The sequence below is a fragment of the Peromyscus californicus genome, unplaced genomic scaffold (assembly GCF_007827085.1).
Source record: "Peromyscus californicus insignis strain IS unplaced genomic scaffold, ASM782708v3 Scaffold_4__1_contigs__length_199733344, whole genome shotgun sequence".
Classification (NCBI taxonomy): Eukaryota; Metazoa; Chordata; class Mammalia; order Rodentia; family Cricetidae; genus Peromyscus; species Peromyscus californicus.
The window spans coordinates 195590656-195612150 of NW_026294562.1; the positions used below are offsets into that span (position 1 = coordinate 195590656).

Below are 21495 nucleotides of genomic sequence, written 5' to 3' on the forward strand. Positions count from 1 at the left end.
TATTACATATATACATTCAAATATCTGTGAGTACATATCAGGAATATAAATGTATGTATAATTCCTATATATAATATATACTTTGAATAACCTATACTTATATTTTCAATTATAACACATAAATTATGTACTATATAATTCATGTATATGAATACATATAAATACACAGTCCTAAATTGTATATGAATACCATTTTGTCTTACAAATCATTTAGTGTGCTCTGCTTCATGGAAGACTTTTTCTTCCTCTGTCAGCTTTACTTTGTTGCCTGTAATCCATGAATGGTTGAGGTCTAATGAGGTTTGCCATTCACATGTGCATTCCTATTGCTGTGTTCCTAATTCAGTTCATATTTATGAAGTCATGTTGATCAGACATTGTGTGTCTCTGTGGGTAATGTGTAACATTCCTAAGAGATATAATCTCACAGCAAACTCTCGGGTCCTCAGGCATTTAGATTCTTTCTGTCTGATCTTCATCAATGAAACCTGAACCTTAGGAGAGTATTTACTGTAAATGTATCAATTGGAACTGGGATCCACAATTATTCAATTTGATTGCTTGTGGCCTTGTATAATTGTATGCATCTGTTTCAATATGGCATATATTTAAAGAGATCTGAAGAATTGACTTAATTGTATATGAGAACAAATATTTAGAATGTTTAGAGACTATGCTATTTTAGTAAAGTGGCAGTTGTAGCTTCTCCTCTAAGATCCAAGACTTCACTAGTTCTTGATTGTTGGTTTGGTTTCCATAACTAGTGTTGGTTTCCCTCTTGACAAGCAGTAATTATGTTCAATTACAGCTAACAATAGCATTTGTGAAACCTCCTAGCCTAGTATATAGACATAAAAGCAAAAGAGTCACCACAGCTAGGACAAAACTCACAGTAGTAAAAGTCTAACAATTTTATACAATTTTGATTTTATTTAATGATGTGGAAATAGAAAATATTTTACTTCATATATTGTATGTATTTGTATGAAACGGTGATGAATTCTGGAGAAATATGTAATAAGAAAGTGGCACATTGTAACCTATTCATGTTTTTTAATGAAGAGTATATACTAAATCAAGGAAAAGCAGTTAATTGGAAGAAGCATTTAGATAAATGATGCTCAAGTGCCTATATTAAAAAGGAACTAGTGGTAGTCAGCTACACTTAAAACAGGTGGAAATGTGACATACATCATATGAGGGCAAATAAGGGATACATGTAGTTAGACATAGTTACTTGTTCTGATTGATTGACATTTGACATTGGGTAAAAAAATATAATTCATAGTAAGTCTACATTCTAACTTAGCATGCAACATATTATTCTATGACTGATGAAATCTTATGTTCATAAAAGATTATGTATACATTTTAAAAATCTCGTATTTTTCAGTATAATTACATAAATTGAATGAAAATATGATACTTTATTGAAGGGCCTTGAGACCTTATGAAACAGATGGATGTTCTTGTACAAATCTGATATATTAAAAAGTTGAATATAAAATAAAATTTTCATCTATATATTTTACCACAGCTATTGAAAGACAAGATAAAATTTTACTAGGAAACACTTTCAAAGTTTAAAACAACATGTGATGAGTACAATTGGAAAAGAGAATATACTTGATGATTTCAAGCAATTTAGAACAACAACGTGAATCTTACAGTCTATATCATAGACGAATATGGTGGGGTGGTGGGACTGGCCATCTTTAATACCAGAAGAGGTGGTGTGAAGCTGTGCATCTCAGAAGAGGAGAGGCAGATGTTGGCAGATCTCTGTGTGTTCAAAATATCATGATATTCACAGAATGTTTCAGACAAGCCCAGATACATACCGAGGTCCTGCTCTTATGAAAATACAACCTGGATTTCAAGTGTGCATAACTCCAATAGCTCCAGTATAAAGAGGCTCTAGGACAATTAGATGACTGTAGACAGAAATTTTCCTGTAAGCAGATGACCGTGTAAAAGCACAAAGGGTCAAACCCATACTCTAATTGCATAACACATATTTTCAGTAGTGATCAGCTGGACTTCATCTTTGAAATTCATGTCTTAATATGAGAACTATGTTGAGTTTTAAACTAGGTTTTGAGAGAGTTATTCCTTCTAGAATGTGGCCTGTTCCTGATGTGATGAACTGAGTTCTTATCTGGCCTCATTAAGATAATATAGCACTTAGGGACAAAAATGAAGCCAAGGAGGGCTACACTAGAAGCCAAGATAGAGAAGACTTCCATAGCCACCATGACCTTCCCCTTGGTGCTGTGGTAGACAGGGAGGAATGTTATCCACACACAAAAGAATACCAGCATGCTGAATGAGAGGAACTTGGCTTCATTGAATGTATCTGGAAGATTCCGTGACATGAAAGCCATAGTAAAACTTCCAAGTGCCAAGGAGCAGAGATATGCCAGTATACCATGAAAGGCAAAATCTGAGCCCTTGTTACACACAAGGATGATATGTCCATGTTCAGCATGAACATCTTGGTCAAGGAAGGGAGGAGAAGTCCCTAGCCATATTCCACAGAAGACAAGGTGGATCAGAATACATATGGGGATGATGAAATTTGGAGCCTTTGATATTATTAACCACCTCACCACTCTCCTTGGAAAAGTAACCTTGAAGGCAATAACCACAGTGATAGCTTTGGCCAACACAGTGGCAAGAGCCACAGTGAAAGCACCTCCAAATACGATCTGCTGTAGGATACAGGTTGCGGTGTTGGGATGGCCAATAAATAGCAAGGAACATAGGAAACAGACAGTGAGTGTGATAAGCAATGTGTAACTAAGGGTCCTATTATTAGCTTTGACAATTGGAGTGTCTCTGTGCTTCACAAAGAGTCCAAGAACCACAGTTGTGAGTACGGAGAAGCACAGAGCTGTGGTTGTGAGAGACATCCCTAAGGGGTCCTCATGGTTAAGAAAACTCACAGCTTTTGGGAGGCAGTGTTTCTTCTCTGTCTCTGCATAATGACTCTCTGGACATTTCATGCAATTTTCCATATCTGATCAGAAATGAGGTGAGATTTAATCCAAGCTTAAGTTATCACTTCTTTTCTAAGCCATTTTTCTGTACTTTTTGACAGAACTGCTTTCTACAACACTTTACTTTTTCTCAGGGGCAAAGAAACACAAACTCTGTAGTGAACATTTTCATATTTATACCACCCAACTTCCTTATCTGATATTTCAGTTATTATTTATGTGAACTTATAAAGTGTGTTGATCCAACTCAGCCCTCTTTCCTCTTGCTCCATTCCTCTACTTCTCCCACTTTTACTTCCCAACTTAATGTGCTCTCTTATCTCTTCTTTTGATATTTTAATACTCACTGAATCTATTCAGTGATGCTAGTATTTACATATTATGGGGGCTACAACTGGAATATGTGAAACATTTCAGCATTCACAACCTTAAAGAAAAAGTGATATTCCTCTTTTGGTAGTAGTTATCAATTACTAGTAGATTCTCATACAACCCATCTTCTTTATAGTGATGTAAATTAAATACACCTTACAGTTTTCTCTTATATACCTTCAGGCCTCTTGTGCTATTGGTGTATCTCTTTTGGAAGTTATTAGAATATTGAATTGCAATACATAAGCATACTTTATTTCTGAAACCACATCATAATTCATACCACATTATTAATTTGAGTAGTGCAAAAGAGGGAGTTTGCTCTTGAAATTATTTTCATAAAATACACCTCTTAAACATAGGGTCTCAATTTTCTTATCATTATAAATTATTAAATATGCTTCCTGTTTTCTAATATTGACTCTTCTCTGTGGAAGCTTTAGTGAATAGGCATTACTACGTTGTTACAGGCTTGACTAGTGCACTAGTGAAGAGTCGTCATTCAAACTGGGGAAAGGACAGAACTATTGAGACAGTTTCAGGGTATAAATTAAAACATTGTTATAATATTCTGCTCTTGAAAATTCATAAAATTCATAATCTTTTATTTTAAATATAAGAAGAGTGATTTATGCACGCCAGATTTCCACTGTCATATTATTGCATGATTTTAAAAAGAAACTCATCACCAGATTTTCAATATTGAATTCACTTTAGTAGAATAAAACTTATTTCTACATACGTTGTAAATAACCTTTCCTTCAGCTATTGTGACACATTGTTATTTCTGTTCTTAGGACCTACTTTCATAGTATAATCTCAGGCTCTGTTATTTCCTTCTCTTTTATGTGGAGGTGTTCATTTTGTTTTAGTTTTCTAAGTTTTAATGGATGATTCACATGCATAACTCCATTCCTTACTAAAGGCACATGATACATGTAATAAAAATTACTGTGTGTGTGTGAATATGTGCATGCATATTCACTAAAAGTGTGTTTCTTTTGAATAACAGCTTGAGAGCACAGTCTTTTACATCTCAGTGTGAGAAATGCATGAAAGAAGTTGCAGAAAGAAAGTAAAAGTCAGAGGTCATGAAATACTTCAAGGGAATAGAAACTTCCAGACACAGCTGGGCAGTTCAATATATAAATTTGAGGTTAGTTACCATGCATACAACATGTGAAAGCTCAGGGCAGACCAAATATCATTATGTATGGAGAGTAGGTATAAAGTACTACACTTAACTAAGAAGTTATTTGACCTCATAGCTGCTATACAGGGAAGACACTTGAAACTTTAAGAATGGGGCAGTAGGAATTAGTCTATATTCCATCAGGGACTCCACTCCAAAGAGTATTTGGTAGCAGAGACTGAATTCAATGAATTTTTCTTAATTTTTTTTAACAAGAGAGAAAAGAAGTTAGGTAGGAAAGTAGAAGATTTGGGAGGGTATGAATATGATCAAAATACATAGTATGAAATTCTCAAAGAATAGAAAACATTTCAAAATTCCAAAATTGAAATAAACCTGGTCACAAATTTAGTATTAGGTATGGAAATACTAGCTTTTAAAGATTTTTCTTCCCAATGAAATATGCTGTGAATATGTTCATGAACTATTCTTCTAAATGTAGATTCTATATTCCATTGTAGCTCTTAGGTCTTGGTACAACTCTCAGTAATAGACAGTTGGAACTGCTTTGAGGATATTATTTTATATACTGTTTCTCAGAATTGGAGCATAAAAATGGACATAATCCTATTCATTAAGGAAATTTGAAATTTTATTTATGTTGTACATTTAATAATTATATAGTAGGTATATCAAACACAAATTGCTGATTTTCTGTTCTTGCTGGGAAGAATCATTAATAAAATAACCTATCCTATATTTAGTTGAGTTCTAATCATTATTGAAATACAGTTAGGAAAACATCCAATTTGTGAATTTGATTACTGTGTGTTAAATTATGTGGGGAAATAAAGCATATTGATTAGTACAGAGAATAGGGGTTTCCTGCAGGAAACAATAGCTGAAGTTGATCAGAAATGTAAATCAATTACAAATTTCAATGCCTACTTTGCACTATTTCAAGACATGGTGATGCACATTTCATATCCTAAATAAGAGAAAGAATACATTTTTCTGACTTCTCTCTAGATATTTTTCAGTTTTTAAGATAATGCAGTATTCTGTAGAAATATGGAACCATTTCAGTAAGATTTATTCTTACCTGTCTCATTGGAAATCTCATTGTCTGCACAAGGAGTGCAATCATAGCAGCAAACAGCCTTGCCCTCTAGGGAAGTTTTCCTGAATCCAGGACCACAGCTCTCACTGCACACAGAATGAGGAATCTGAGAGAAAATGGGAGCAAAATTAACAAATTCTCATGGTTTATTGAAATTCTCAATAATATTTTTAATATCACATAATTAATTTCCAAGTTTTACTCCTATAAGAGTAGAAAAGGAATTTGAGCATCTGTGATCTATGCAAAATTAGTCTGAGGATCATCCCATTATTAGATAGTTTGGATCATAATGAGGTAGGGACAAGTCTGCTGTGGGATGTTCTATATGGCAAATGTGTTGCTCTGCTTGGTTGGTAAATAAAACACTGTTTGGCCAGCAGTCAGGCAGGAGGAAGTATAGGTGGGACAAGGAGGAGAATAAAGCTGGGAATTGGAAGGCTGAGAGAGACACTGCTAGCCGCCAAGATGATAAACAGCATGTAAAGATGCCAGTAAGCCACAAGCCATGTGGCAAGGTATTGATTTATATAAATGGATTAGTTTAAGATATAAGAACAGTTAGCAAGAAGCCTGCCACGGCCATACAGTTTGTAACCAATATAAGTCTCTGTGTTTACTTGGTCGAGTCTGAGCGCCTGTAGGACTGGCAGGTGAGAGAGATTTGTCCTGACTGTGGGCCAGGCAGGAAAACTCTAGCTACAGAATTCTGATGCAGGTAGATCATAGAAGACATGACCTAGAAGGTCAAATGGTCCTTCCAGGTGGAGCTTGTCTCTGTGCTTGCTTTCTAATGAGTTGAGAAACTTTTATATCCACCATGATTGTAATCTTGCTTGTCAACTTGACAGAACTAATAATCACCATGTAAACAAATTGTTGGGCATCCCTGTGAGTGTTTTTAAAGAGAAGTTTAAAGGGTTCACTCTAAGAGTGAGCATCACAATTCTGTAGGCTGTTGTCTCAGAATTGAGAATGAGAAAAAGGTGTTTCGTGGTATTTACTTTTTTCTATTGACTGAGAATATGATGTCATCAGGAACCTCATGCTCCTAGAGCAATAAATTTCCAAAGATAAGGGCTGAAGGCTCATACTGTCATCCAAAAGAAACACTTGCTGAAGTTACATTAGGTATGTATGTATCTTCAGTAGCAGAATAAGAGATAACAGACACACATGCACGCTACAGTATTTCAGTTCAAGGGGTGGATAATTGAAATGATAACTGTTTATCTTCTGTAATTTTAAGCATGGAATCAAGATGAACTACTCAAATTTTAGATACAGTGAAGGAATTCTAATAGAGACATTGTGTATTGGTTTCAATGAAAAGTGGTAATTATAAACACAGATATGTGAGTATGTATTTCCTCAGTGGTGGTGCTATCTTGAGAGTTATTGCAACTTTGAGAGTTGCAGACTTATTGGCAGAATTATTTCAGTGGTTGGGGATTTTAAAAATGTATGACCCTCACCTAATTCCAGTATTCATTCTCTGCTTCCAGTGTGTGGACTGAGACATTTTGTTTCAGGTTCCTGCCCATCTCTCCAAGGATGCCAAACACTGGCATGCCTCTTGAGTATAAAAGACACACAGAAATCCAGAACAATAAGTGAGATAAACTCTTTTTTCAAAAAATCACTTCTGGTGATGGTGTTTGATCACAGCAAGAAAATATAACTTATTCAGCTTTCTATTGTGAATGTAGATATTTTCTACATCAGAGTGTCTTTTGAGACATTACAAGGATTGCATATACCGCTTCTCAGGTGTACTTAATTTGTTTCAAATTGACAAAATTTAAGCTATGCACTACTGAATAATAGCAGATATTTAAAGCTTAAAAACATCCTCTTTTTTAGAATCAGGGGATGATAAAGAACTGTCTTCTAGTAGTTATTTTTTTGTCTTTGTTTATTGGGACTTTTACAGTACTGTGATTTAATTTCAAAAGTAGAAGTTTTTATACTGGGGATATATTTGTATTATTATGATAAGTTTAATGCACTGAGATAATATATAACCCACCTCTGAATATCTTTCAGGCCATTGTATCATCTTCTCAGATAAAGTCAACTGTTGACTCTAGGGAGCTCTGGGCAAAAAATTTCCTACTTTCACTTTTAGTCCAAGACCCTTTGGAAAATTCCAAAAGTTGAGAATATCATACTTATCATCATCTAACTTCTGTTTCCATTCCAAAGCCATGTTGGCTCCCACATGGATATTCCTCAAGAAAGGATGAAGCTGAAAGTGATGCAAGAGGATGTGTTAATGTAGGTTTGAGAGTTTGACCACCAGTGGATTATAGAATAACTCTCAATGTTCATTATCTCTGCCATAGGACACAATAATGTAGGTATCATTGAAGGTAAGGAATGGTGGCCTAAGTTAATGGGATACAATTCTATATCTGAGGAACAGTGAGCCTCAGGAACATCTTCTATACAAACTTAGAAATGGAATCAGGGAGTATTGATTGAAGCAAATCTCAATTTCTTTAAAAGAAAGCTATACCCATTTATACACAAGGTTTATCTCAAAATTCATGGAGTAAAATGTGGGTACTTATGACTAAATAGTAGTTGAAAGAAATCATTTATATACTAACAGCTTGGGATAATGAGCTGTCATTCTTTCACTGAGAAAATTCTTAGGGTTCTGGGGTAATCATTACAATGAAAAAACTGTGTAGCTATTTGTGACACAATTTTTATATTCATGAAAATCATTTCCTCTGTGCCACTAGCACCTTATTCCACAGCAACATGAACACAAAGATCTGCACTAACCTGGAAGATAGGATAACACATGAAGAATCTCCTATGGATGGATACACACACACAAACACACACACACACACACACACACACACACACACACACACACACAAACACACAAACACACAAACACACACACGTATACATATGTGTATGTATATACACATATACTATACGTAAAATACTGAAATATGTAATGCCTAGTTTGGTGCCTCTAAAGACTCTCAAAATTTCACATTGTTGATGCTCTAATACAGTGGAAGGAATATTACCTGCCAGGGGAAGAACACCATGCTTTCCCCATTTCCAAATGGTTGCATTTGTACTTGCTGAAGACTCATCTCATGGAGACTGTGTGCTACAGTATAGACAGCCTTGTATGTATTGTAGCTGTCTTCATTCATTACCGTATCAAATATATGTCTAGGCAGTAATTCCAAGGAAGCATTGGGTTGACAGTTCTCCAAAAGATGACAATCCAGCTCTGAAAATGAGCAATTGAAGAACAAAAACCACAATTTAGGAAGGTAATTGTCTTCTGGGTATTTATTAGGATTAACTGTTTGGATAAAATTTTTAAATTCAGCCACCTGCTCATGGTGCTGTGAAAAAATGAGACTTCCATGGAAAGAATCCAGCAAGAAATAATCAGCAATATTAGTAACATCCCACTCACAGGTCATGACCCAGACTTTACTCATCAAAATCTGTTGCCCTAGATTGCTCATTAAACCTAGTAGTGAATCATTGTCACCATAAATGATGATAATATTGGCCAATGTTTCCTGGATGATGCCAAGACTTTTCCAGTATTTGTATGAAAATGAATTCCAGGTGCTTTGGATCATTTCTACAAAAGCTATGCAGACTTGATTTTTCTCCATCTTTTCTCTGATATCTGCTAGAAACTGAGTCCCTCTGTGATCATCTGGGATAATCAGACCAATCCATGTCCAGCCAAAATGAAGCATCAAAGAGACCATGGCAAGAGACAGGGTTGTGCTTTGGGGAGCCATCTGGTAGAGAGAAGTAAACTGACTTCGGTCACTGAAGATAGGCTCGAAAGGACCAACTGTGAGCTGAAGAGAAAGAAAGATGAAAACCAGGGAAAGAACAATGGCATTATGCACAATCCTTTTTCTGCAGAAACAGATGGAAATGGTTAGCACAATGATGGTTCACCCTGATTTTAAAGGCAAACTTCTGTGAGAGAAGTTTTCAGAAAATGACTGGCCTATTTTCTATTTTTATTAATCCTCCTTGTTTACTTCAACCTCCCCTTTCTTTTCCCAGTGACTAAAATAGAGGTCCATCTCCAATTGTCTGGACAATTGCCATTTATATCTAACCCATCCCAATATACCTTTGTACCTATGGACACACTTGAAATGTCAACAAAGGAGATCTGCATTTTTTTTAAATTTTAATTTATTTTGCAATACAATTCAGTTCTACATATCAGCCACGGATTCCCTTGTTCTCCCCCCTCCCATCCCCCTCACCTTCCCCCCAACCCTCCCCCATTCCGATCTACTCCAGGGCAAAGCCTTCTCCACAGCCACAGACTGAGGTCAACCTGGTAGACTCAGTCCAGGTAGGTCTAGTCCCCTCCTCCCAGGCCGAGCCAAACAATCCTGCATAGGCCCCAGGTTTCAAACAGCCAACTCATGCAATGAGCACAAGATCTGGTCCCACTGCCTGGATGCCTCCCAAACAGATCAAGCCAATCAACTGTCTCACCCATTCAGAGGGCCTGATCCAGTGGGGACCCCTCAGTCATTGGTTCATAGTTCATGTGTTTCCATTCATTTGGCTATTTGTCCCTGTGCTTTTTCCAACCTTGGTCTCAACAATTCTCGCTCATATAAACCCTCCTCATTCTCGCTAATTGGACTCCCAGAGATCCACCCAGGGCCTTGTCATGGATCTCTGCATCCAGATCCCTCAGTAGTTGGATGAGGTTTCTAGCACATCAATTAGGGTGTTTGGCCATCCCATCACCAGAGTAGGTCAGTTCGGGCTATCTCTCAACCATTGCCAGCAGTCTATTGTGTGGGTATCTTTGTGGATTTCTGTGGGCCTCTCTAGCACTTTGCTTCTTCCTATTCTCATGTGGTCTTCATTTACGATGGTCTCCTATTCCTTGTTCTCTCTCTCTGTTGTTGATCCAGCTGGGATCTCCCGCTCCCCCAAGCTCTCTTTCCCTAGACCCTCGCCTTTCATTACCCCCACTCATGTCCAGGCTGTTCATGTAGATCTCATTCCATTTCTCTGTCATTGGGCGATCCCTGTGTCTTTCTTGGGGTCCTGTTTTCCAGGTAGCCTCCCTGGTGATGTGAGTAGCAGACAAGTCATCCTTGTTTCATGTCTAGTATCCTGCTATGAGTGAGTACATACCATGTTTGTCTTTCTGAGTCTAGGTTACCTCACTCAGGATGATTTTTTCTAGGTCCATCCATTTGCCTGCAAACCTCATGATGTCATTGTTTTTCTCTGCTGAGTAGTATTCCATTGTGTATATGTACCACATTTTGTTTATCCATTCTTCAGTTGAAGGGCATCTAGGTTGTTTCCATGTTCTGGCTATTACAAACAATGCTGATATGAACATAGCTGAACAAGTGCTCTTATGGTGTGGTTGAGCATTCCTTGGGTATATGTCCAAGAGTGGTATAGCTGGATCTTGGGGGAGATGGATTCCCAATTTTCTAAGAAAGTGCCACGCCCATCCGCCTGAGCCCCAAGCCTCTTCCCGATCTGCATTTTTATCCCATACAACTCCTCACCTGTGGAAATTTGTAGAGCTGAAGCAGTGTTCCAATATGGGCAGATTTTGCCCACGATGGTCCTGTTATTGCAGCAGTTGACTTTCTCTCCTTTTCACAGTTATAATTATAGTGAAGACTCTGAAATCTACTCAGGCCTGTGAGCCAAAAAAGAACATTCATAAGAATGTTTTTCTCACTGTATGGGACATTATAAAAGTCAAATCCCAGAGATATGTTTGGTAAAAGATGAGGGTTCCTGTTGATCTCCTCAAATGCAAATACCAGGGCCAGAACCAACTGGTGTATTTTAAAATTATATCTGCAGAGATTGAAAAAAAAAACATACATGAGGAAATTGCAGACCGCACAGAACTGCTGATTCCAACTACAAAGACTAAGGCACAGATTCCAGAATGCCTGGGTGCAGCTGGGTATTTCAGTGTTTGTGGGAACTGCAATGCCTATACATAAGCACAAAGTAGGAAAACTAAAACCATAATCTTGACTGAGACTAAATGAAAGACCTTCAAGGCTTTAAACATATCTCTGAATTTGGCTGCAGCCCTAGAACTTCCAGAGGCCTCAAAACCTTTTCAATGCCAGTCCATGACACAAAAGACAAAGGGGTTTTACCCAAATGTTGGGACCATGGAAATTCCCTGTGATACATCAGTCCAAATGATTGGACCCTGTAGCCGTAGGATGGACTATCTGTCAAATATGTGTGGAAAGTATTGCTAGCTTAATAAAAGAATGCAATCGAGTTAAATGTTTTAAGATCTGATACACATAGTATCTAGGAAAAATGAGGTCTTTCACTGAGGAAAAAAATCATCATCTGCTTAAGGACTGTTTGACCCAATACAATAATCTACTCCTTGCCCCAACTTGAGTTCAGTTCGTCATCAATCCAGGTATCCCTCTGCCTGATGATGACCTACAGGTGCTCAGACAAGACTGTCACCAGATGAAAGATGAAATCAGCAACATGGCAGATACAATACTTACTTTTAATAAAATTATTTGTGCCTAAAGCAGGAACCTCATCCCCACTAGAGGAACTGATTGATCTAGCCAATTATTTCATATGGGGAAATGGAAACACCACTACTACATACAGGGACTATCAGTTGATATGATTTTACAAGTGGGATCCAAATGAAGAACAACACCCTGTCAAATGTTGGAAAAACTGACATCAACCAAGATCTGGCTTGTTGGGGAAGGGAAAAATACTTGCAACTTTCTTAAAGATACCATTTTTGAGTGGTTAGAAGTGTTCCACAAATAGACTAAAAGTCTTCAAATAGTAGCTAAAAAGCTCAGGCAGAAATGGTGCTCCAATTTGGCTTCCTTCAAGCAATAGGGTCCAACAATATCCTGATTTTCATAACCCAAACCCTCTTAATTAATAGCTAAGGCTTTAGACATAGAGCAGAAACTTCACTGTGTATCTAGACCTCAGAGTTCTGAGCTGGCAGAAAGAATGAACAGAACATCAAATGAAACTCCAACAAAATTCTCATTAGAGTCCAGAAAAAGTTGGATAGGCTTCCTGCTTTACTGTACCTCAGTTTATTGTTCCCCATATGTGGAGGGATTAACTACCCATGAGATGATATTTGGAAGAATACCCCACCTGCTTCCCAGGCTCAGAGACAAGCAGTTGACAAAAATATTTAATCATTCCCTTATCAAGTCACTAAAGGCATTCCAGTTCTCCACACATGCTATTCACTGAATTTTGTAAGATACCAAGACATCGTCTGTGTCTACCACCAATTTCACTTTTCTTAAGTTCAGTGATATCCTCTGTGTCAAATGAGTAGACAAAGGGACACTGGAGCTAATCTGTTAAGGACCCTACAAGGTCATTTTCTTTACTCCTCTGGTGGTGAATGCAGGTGCTCTTACATCACAGACCCACCAAACACAGATAAAAAAGTGGAAGCCACAGATGCTATTCTCAAATGGAATGTCTCTGAACTATGAGCCTATTAATAATAAGATTTCATTGGTCCCAGGTTCTTGCACTCCCTGCTCTTATACCTCTTACTGAATGTTGTGTTTTTCACTATGGCTTTGAACATAGGGTCATAGTCCAAGCCTCACCTCAGGGCTGGACTGGAGATTGAGGATGACAGATACATGGAAGGTATTATCTAACGTGACTACAGACCAGGAGCCTTTATCTCATCTTGACCTTTACTTGCTGATGCCTACTTTAAGTGTTTGACTGTATTGGAGAAATGAAGGACATGAAAGTTCATCTTTTTAGATAGTAGTATAGAGTTTATAATTTTATACATTCCCTGTGGCTTTGTCCTCTAGTTGGCAGCATCAAGGAGGTTTCCATTGTAAAACTGGAAAATCCTAAAAAGATTGATTTAAAAAGATTTAGGTCTTTGGGAAATACGAATAGCCTAAGAAATCAGACTCTATTCTGCAGGTGGGACTTTAGGGATAGTGTTACATCATTCCCATCCAAAATCAGCCAGAATTGCTGGTTATGCTTAGACCATGCCCTCATACTACATAGAAATATGAATTTAACAGACTGTGAGCCCATTGACTGACATACTTACAATGACTGAGGGTAGCCAAAATTAACATTAGGAGATTACAAAGGACAAAGAAATCCAATATCCCAAATTTTTAAGCTACACATTTTTACCTTTTTGGATAGCTGATATTCAGCCTAATGGGATTATTTATAATATATATATGTGTGTGTGTATGTGTGTGTGTGTGTGTGTGTGTGTGTGTGTGTGTGTGTGTGTGCAATATAGTGGGCCTCTGGAACTCCTTGGTGGACATATACAAATTGTTTAACACAATGGCTCTTCTAATTGTTTCCAAAATAAGTAGATATGTTTATCAGAACTTAGAGGTAATAAAAGTTCCTGTTTCTGAATTAAAAAACAGATTTCTTTGCAGAAATGTTTCTACAAAATTGGAGAGGCTTAGAGTTCTCATGAAATAAAGGAAAGTATGTATGGATTTGGGAGAAACCCAGTTTCTCTTTAATAACTGATCAGGAGCAATTAGAGAAGAATTTAGCATGGTTGTGAAAATGTTTACTCCCCCCTGGCAAACTACTCTGCTATCAGCACTGGGTGGGCATCTAACTCTCATTCTGATTGGATCATAAAATAAATGGTCATGATTTGGCTCATTCCCTGAGAACAGTGGTGAATGTAGCAGTGCCCCAGGACTTAGTAGGCCTCCAGAGCTTAGCACAACTGACTGGATGGTGGAAGTGCCATTCAGCTTGTAAAGCTCAGCAAATGGACAGCACCACCTGATGAAAATGAAAACAACACACATAGTTTTCAGAAAGACTCTAAATATATTAAACTTGCTTTTTGTTTCTGTAGTTCCAATTCTAGCTAACTGTTCTTGTTAACTGATGTATTTTAACACAGAACATGTTTTTTGTACTTAAAAGCTCATCCTGAGAAATTCTCCATGGTACCCTGGAATCCTGATCACCCAGTATAGTTGGGGGTTGGCTAAGAAAGGTTTTCTATTGGCTTAAATCATGTTCCAAAATTCCTCTCTGGTGAATACCCTAAACACTAAATTGTATACATGAAACCAGGAATAATAATTATTTGACATCATCCAGTTATGAGCCCTTAAAGATGCTAAAATAACTGACCAAATAAGACATGTCCTTTGATGCAACAGCAAAAGAAATGTTCCATGAATATTCAAATAATTGTCTGTTTAGAATAAGGGCATGTTCTATGAGAAGAAATTCATTAATTGCATAGTTATTTGAAACACAAAAGAGACCATAAGCCCAAGGTCAGAATATAATAATATTATTCTGCTAAATTGACATAGAATTATCATAATTCCTAATAATTTATTTTTCAAACCATAGATGAGAACATTGACCCATTTTTGTCACAGAAACCTCTCCTGGTAGGTATAAATTAACAGAGACCTTCAAATGATCATTTTGGAGAGAGTGAGGCACTTGATAATGCTCAGCTTCAGATGAGGAACACACATTTTTCTCAGGCACAGAAATCTCAGTGATCTTCCAGAGGTTGTAGATAATTAAAAGGAAATTATTTTTCCAGAAGAACAGAGTAATTGTAGATACAAATGCATAGTATCAGTGGCACCAGAGCTGCAAAAGGTCACACTAGGAAAAAAACAAAAAACAAACAAACAAACAAAAAAACCTCAAGCATAGAAAAGAGAGTTTTGTGTGAAATCACACGACTAGCCATGGGGATTTTGTTTTTGATACATTTTGTGATAGTCAGTTATTATCAAAGCTTTGAACTCCAGTAGGTTTTCCACTGTCCAGAAAAGGCTCCAGTTTTTTGAGTAACACAACAACATAGACAGGTCTCTTTGGGGAGAAAGAAGAAATGTCAACCTGGGTTAACAGGAGGGTTAGTATAAAGGAGAACATACAGTAGGAGTTAGGGGAGGAGTGAATGTGATCAAAACACACTGTACTTAAGTTCTCAATTAATTCCTGAAAGCATTTAAACACCAACAAGAAAGCAGCCAGACACACCAAAATGATAAATAAAGAAAGGCATGTACTGGAAGGGAAATGGGCACAAAAGTCCTTCATAGTGGAAACCAAGAAAAATAGTGGAAACCAAGTTTTCTTTCCTAACAGAAAGACTTGAATGTGTGTGTTTGTGTGTGTGTATGTATGTATGTATATATATATATATATATATATATATATATATATATATATATATATACACATATAATGCATAATGCATGCATTTTGAGAATTTCTTACATGTATGCAGTCATCTGAGCACATTATAATCAAAATCCCTGTTATATTTTCCATGAAAAGACAGCAGAGGTGCTCAAAGCCTTCAACCAGTAAGCAATGAAAAGGGGATGAAAACTTCAATCACAAAATCTGATCAGTATTTTTAGATCTCTGTTTTTTTCTATATATAGAACATCAAAAATTATGTCCAGTTCATGTATGATACTAAAATGTGGGTTTTTTGCTGCTTGAATGCTTTATTATTAGATTTTTAAAATGAAAAGGCACCAAGATAGGTCTGGAGAACATCGTACCAGTTTCTTGGAAGAGGACAATGGGAGAGAGAAGAAAGACAGCCATGCTTAAGTACTTGAGTTCATCAAACATGGAGGTCAGACAGAGATGGAGAAGCCACACTGCAGGGAAAATGGCTTCAGAGAAAGAGAAAGGGAGCCCAAGATATCACAGAAGCATAGTGAGGATCTGCCCAGATCCCAAAAGAAAGAAATAGAAAGAAAGAAATGAAATTAGGGTTATCTGAATTAGCACTCAGCTGTATTCAGAACCAAGTAAAGTTATGACATACTCAAGTACATAAATGTTGTGATCTGAATATTCACTATTATTATACACAAGAAAGTTCAATCCTATCTCCTAAGGACTAGTTAAAATTGATTTTGGATTTTAATGTATTTCATGCACATTAATTTTTTAAAAATTTGATTAATGTGAAAAACTTAAGAAATTGGCAAAAATGATGAGAAATAAAAATACAAGATTCTGTCTCTTCATAAATGTGTTTTAGTAGCCTATGATGTACAATATTGTCACTGGAGGACAGCTGTAGAAGATGGACAGACATATTGAAAGGTTCAGAAATCAGAGAATGTTTTGTAGGAATTATTGTCCCCGCATTGCATAATTTGCACTGGAAATCAGAGATGTCATTATTTATTTATTCAATTACATTAGATACGAGAGTGACATTGGATAATTTAATATTTATTCATCTTATTAGACAACATCCTTCTAAAATGAAATCTGAAACAGCATAAATGAACAACAACACTTACTGTATGTGAAAGTCGGTGTAAATGTTTGGCAGATAAGAATGTGGAACTTTGTTGCCTGTGTAGAAAGTATGAACTGGGAAAAATACACCAATGGTTACATCTCCTTCATGGTGAAAATCTTCTTTGATTCTGAAATAACACTCAGAGGAGCTGTACGCATATGCACGACTGTGATTAAACAAGATCCTGATAATAATAACCAAAAGAAAACATCCCACCAACACACATGTCTGCTCAGACATAAGTCTGATGGATTCAGATCTCAGTGTCCAGCAGGTTTATACTTAGCTCAAGCTTTTGTGACCATATGCACTTCTAACTTTGTTGATGGGTGAGGCTGTCACAGTAACACAGAGAGCTGTCACACTCTGAGCACTTTCTTATACCTCCTCCACTGCCACTGAGAATTCTGGAACTCTTTCTACCCTTGGGCTATGCATCTGATGCCCTGTATTCAGGTGAAAAATAAGCTGAAAAATATGTTTATAGATTTTCTTCTGCACCCTTAGGCACCATGATTTCATCTAAAACAACAGGCAGTAAGAGCTCAGGGATGAACTCCTCTTTGGATAATTTGGTCACAAGAATGAAGCAAGAAACTTTTCATATGAAAACAACTGAGATTGTTTTTAACAGTCTACATCAGAGGATGACATTCCAATTGTAGTGTAGGTAGAGAAAGGACCAAAGTCCCATGATGGACGGAACCCAGCAAAATGATTGAGACATCACGATTTTCCAAACCAAGGAAGTCAGTGGATTCTACCTTGCTTAGTGTCTGTGTCTTAGAAATTCTTTGCTTCTATGATACATTTATATATGCATATTAATATGATGTCCACATCCAGTAAAATCCTTTATTTCTCACTTTGAGAAAATTAATGATCTTACTAAATTATTCAGTTCCAAATGGACCAACTATCTGAGACATGAAGTTTTCTGTTTAGATTCTATGCTTTGAGCTACTGTACCTCTGCTGTCCTAGTTAATCCTCAGTAAATAATTGGGTAGATGTGTTGTTCTGATAAATACCTGTACCTAGTGCAGTGGGTTTACCAGCTACTTACCCTGTTCTGAGAACATGAGGATGATAGGATATCTTTCTCTTTTCTCTACAAAGCACAATAATTTAATAGCCCCTAAATGTACTCTTCACATAATAAACCAAATGAAGCTGTTATGAGCAGTATTCTATTTCCTAGTTCACAGGGTAAGTTAACACAGTGAAAGTCTTTTGTATTATGTTATGTAATGAGTGGATGTTCCAACACATGAATAAGTTCCCTAAATAAAGGATGGAAGAGTGTTGTCAATAAAAACCCACAGACACTTGTCTGAGGATTGATAAACGTTATTATTTATTTTTTAGTCATGTGCATTAGAAGACAAACTGAAACATCTCAAATAGTTAAGGTGGCAGTGAAATTAGTAAATCCCTACCTCACTTGTGCTTCACATCAGGAACATAGAAAACAGGAGGAACTGAATTAACCAAACAGGATATCTAGATGCTGTGTGAATGTCTTCTAAGGATTGCTATTTATGCACAACATTATTTGAACCTTGTCACTTAGATCCTATGATATGTTGGTTTTTGTTTTAGCATATTATATCTTATTTTATATTTTGTTGTGACCTTTTAGAAGCTCATTCTTTTTAAATGAGAGACAGAAATCAAGTGCATCTCGATATGATGGAAGAGTAGGAGGGACTGGTATGAGTAGAGGGAAGGAAAATTGATCAGGATATATTGTATGAGAAAATCTGTTTTTAATAAAAGGAAGAAAGTTAAAAAGAAGAAAGCAAAATGCTTTCACCTTAATGGACTAGATACTTATTCTTGTTATGAATTTGCTTATCCAGAGCCTAATGCACATGTCAAAACTAACATTGAGTGCTTTCATAAGTATCTTTCACACCAGCATGGTATGTCAGACAGCATTGTCTGTCTGTTTGTGTGTGTGTGTGTGTGTGTGTGTGTGTGTGTGTGTGTGTGTGTGTTTATGTGTGTGTTTTTTATCAATCAGTTTCCCCCCCTCCCCTCTTCACAGGTCCTCCTCTCATCCCTGTTCACCCAACAGACCCATCCAGTTCTCCTTTCTTGTTTCTCTACAGATACATGTGGGCCTCCCTTGGATCTCAGTTAGCCATGGCATATAAAGTTTCAGTAAGACTGGGCACTTCCTCTTTTATCAATGCTAGAAGAGGCAATCAGAAGGAGGAACCAGGTAACAGAGTCAGAGCCCCTAATCTCACTGTTAGGATTCACACAAGAAGACTAAGCTATACCACTGTAACATATATGCACAGGGGTAAGATCAGTCCCATGTTAGAGAGATAATTAGAATCTTGGGGCATTTATTCAATAAGCTAGAAACCTAGAGCACTGGAAACTCCCAGGAATAGATGAGGGTGAACCTAGCCAAGTCTCATAGCAATACAGGATATGGAGAGTAAACTAGTTATCTCCAGTAACAAGACACATCTTTCAGGGGAGGAACTAGAACACTAATGGAGCATTATTTCTTACAAAGGAACTCTCTTCACAGGAAGAGATTTACAACATTAGGCCCATATTCATGGATACCACTAGTTTAATATGTCCTCCACCATCCTTTATCAACAAGCATGGTATAATGGTAACATAGCTTTTCACAGGTAAGATACCATTTATATGGTGTTTGCATAAAGGGCTGTGACACTGCCTTTCAGAAGGTTGTATATGCTTTGAATCAGGATGCAGTATATTGTATGCTGTCTTTTTTAGCCATCAGTTATGGGTCAAGGAATTCTACTGTGGAAATTGGAATGTTTCCACTCAACGTTACCTCTTATGGCCCAGGAAAAAAATGCTTACTGCTGCAGTGACTTTATGTTTTGCTCTCCTAGAAATGTGCTTTCAGGAGCTGGAGTAATACTAACTGGAGACACAGTAAATATTTCTTGAAATTAGAACCTGATATTTCACCCTGGTCAACTTGAGCTTTCAGTGCTCTGATGTGAACATGTTACTAAAGAATTAACAGAGCTAGGAGATGTGATTAGTCCCCACTACTGAGGGAAAACTTGGTTGTTTTTCTACAATGAAGGAGTAGAAGATTATGTCTGGATTATAGCAGAACCTTTAGGACTATGGTCTGTATTACTATGTCCTGTGATTAATGCCAGTGGGAATCTGAACCTAGAACTAATCCATGTAGGATGATACAGAGTCCATGATTTTCAGAATGAAGTTAGAGATCACACATTCAGGGAAATTATCAAGACCTTCAAAGTTGCTTGGCTATTGTGTGGGGAAATAAAAAATGAGAGGTAGTAGTGTAAGTTCAGTAACATCAGCTACGTTTACATGAACAGCTGTGGAAATAAGGATGTTTTTGGTTAAAAACAACTTTTTGTGTATAAACAAGCATATATATCAGTATTTATGATTTAGTTCAATATTTCTTATGGGTGAAGACAGTGATTGATATATTTATTCATGGTTACTAAAGTTATGGGGTAAAAAGACTAAGTATTCCTCAAGGGACATCACCATCTACTTTTAAGTGTATAATCAATTTGACGTTGTATTTATGATTGTTGTATTGTATTAGTTGAAACATGTGGCCTGGTTATTGTTTTTATAAGGAATAAAACATGACAGAAAGAGATTTTCTTGTGTGCCATGTTGATGTAGGATTGATTTTGATTGGTTAAGCTCTGTTTACAACTGTATTGCTTGAGAAATAATCTAACAAGCTCTTAGGAAAGCCTGTAACATATTTTCTTAATGAGATTACTCAAAGCAGAAGGACCTACCATAGACATGGGCATCATTTTCTGGTAAAAGACCACAAAAAGTATATAGGACAAAAAAAATACAATTTTCAGAGACATGTCCTCACTCATCTACCAAGTCAATCTTTACTGCTGCTCTGGAATTAGTTCACTGATATTAGTTCCAGAATCTTTATAATTTCAAGACAAAATGACAATCAGCATCTCTCCAGGAATCTTTACAGACTACAACACCAGATTTGGACTGCTGAGACATCTAGTCTCTTGAATTGAACTACTAGATTTTCAGTCTCTCTAGTGTGAGATATCTATTTCCATTGCTGAGCAGCCTAGAACACAACATGGAAACCTATCTCATAAATCCTATAAATATACACATATATGTACTCATTCTCTATGCTGCCTTACTTTAAAGAATCCAGAATAACACAATGCATTTCTTGTACCCTCATCCTCTACTGTGTAAGTAGTGGATATTATAAGTTCTTATTAGTTCACTCACCAGACCTATTACTATTTGTTCTTTCATACGATGGTCTAAGATCTCTCTAAAACAAAGAAATAAATAGTACTGTGTGTTTTTATAAGTTTCATACCCCATAAACTCTCATAAAGACATAAGTAGATAAAGCAAATACCTAACAGTTATTTTCTGCTGGACATACCTTTCTTTCTTTGGATTCATGCACTGATGTATTTGCAAAATTCTTC

At 36.7% G+C, this 21495-nt stretch overlaps 1 pseudogene; it reads right to left on the minus strand.

The window, feature by feature from the left end:
• Positions 1-2090: 2090 nt before the first annotated feature.
• On the minus strand, positions 2091-21469 carry LOC128124300 (vomeronasal type-2 receptor 116-like; annotated as a pseudogene).
• Between the last annotated feature and the right edge of the window lie 26 nt (positions 21470-21495).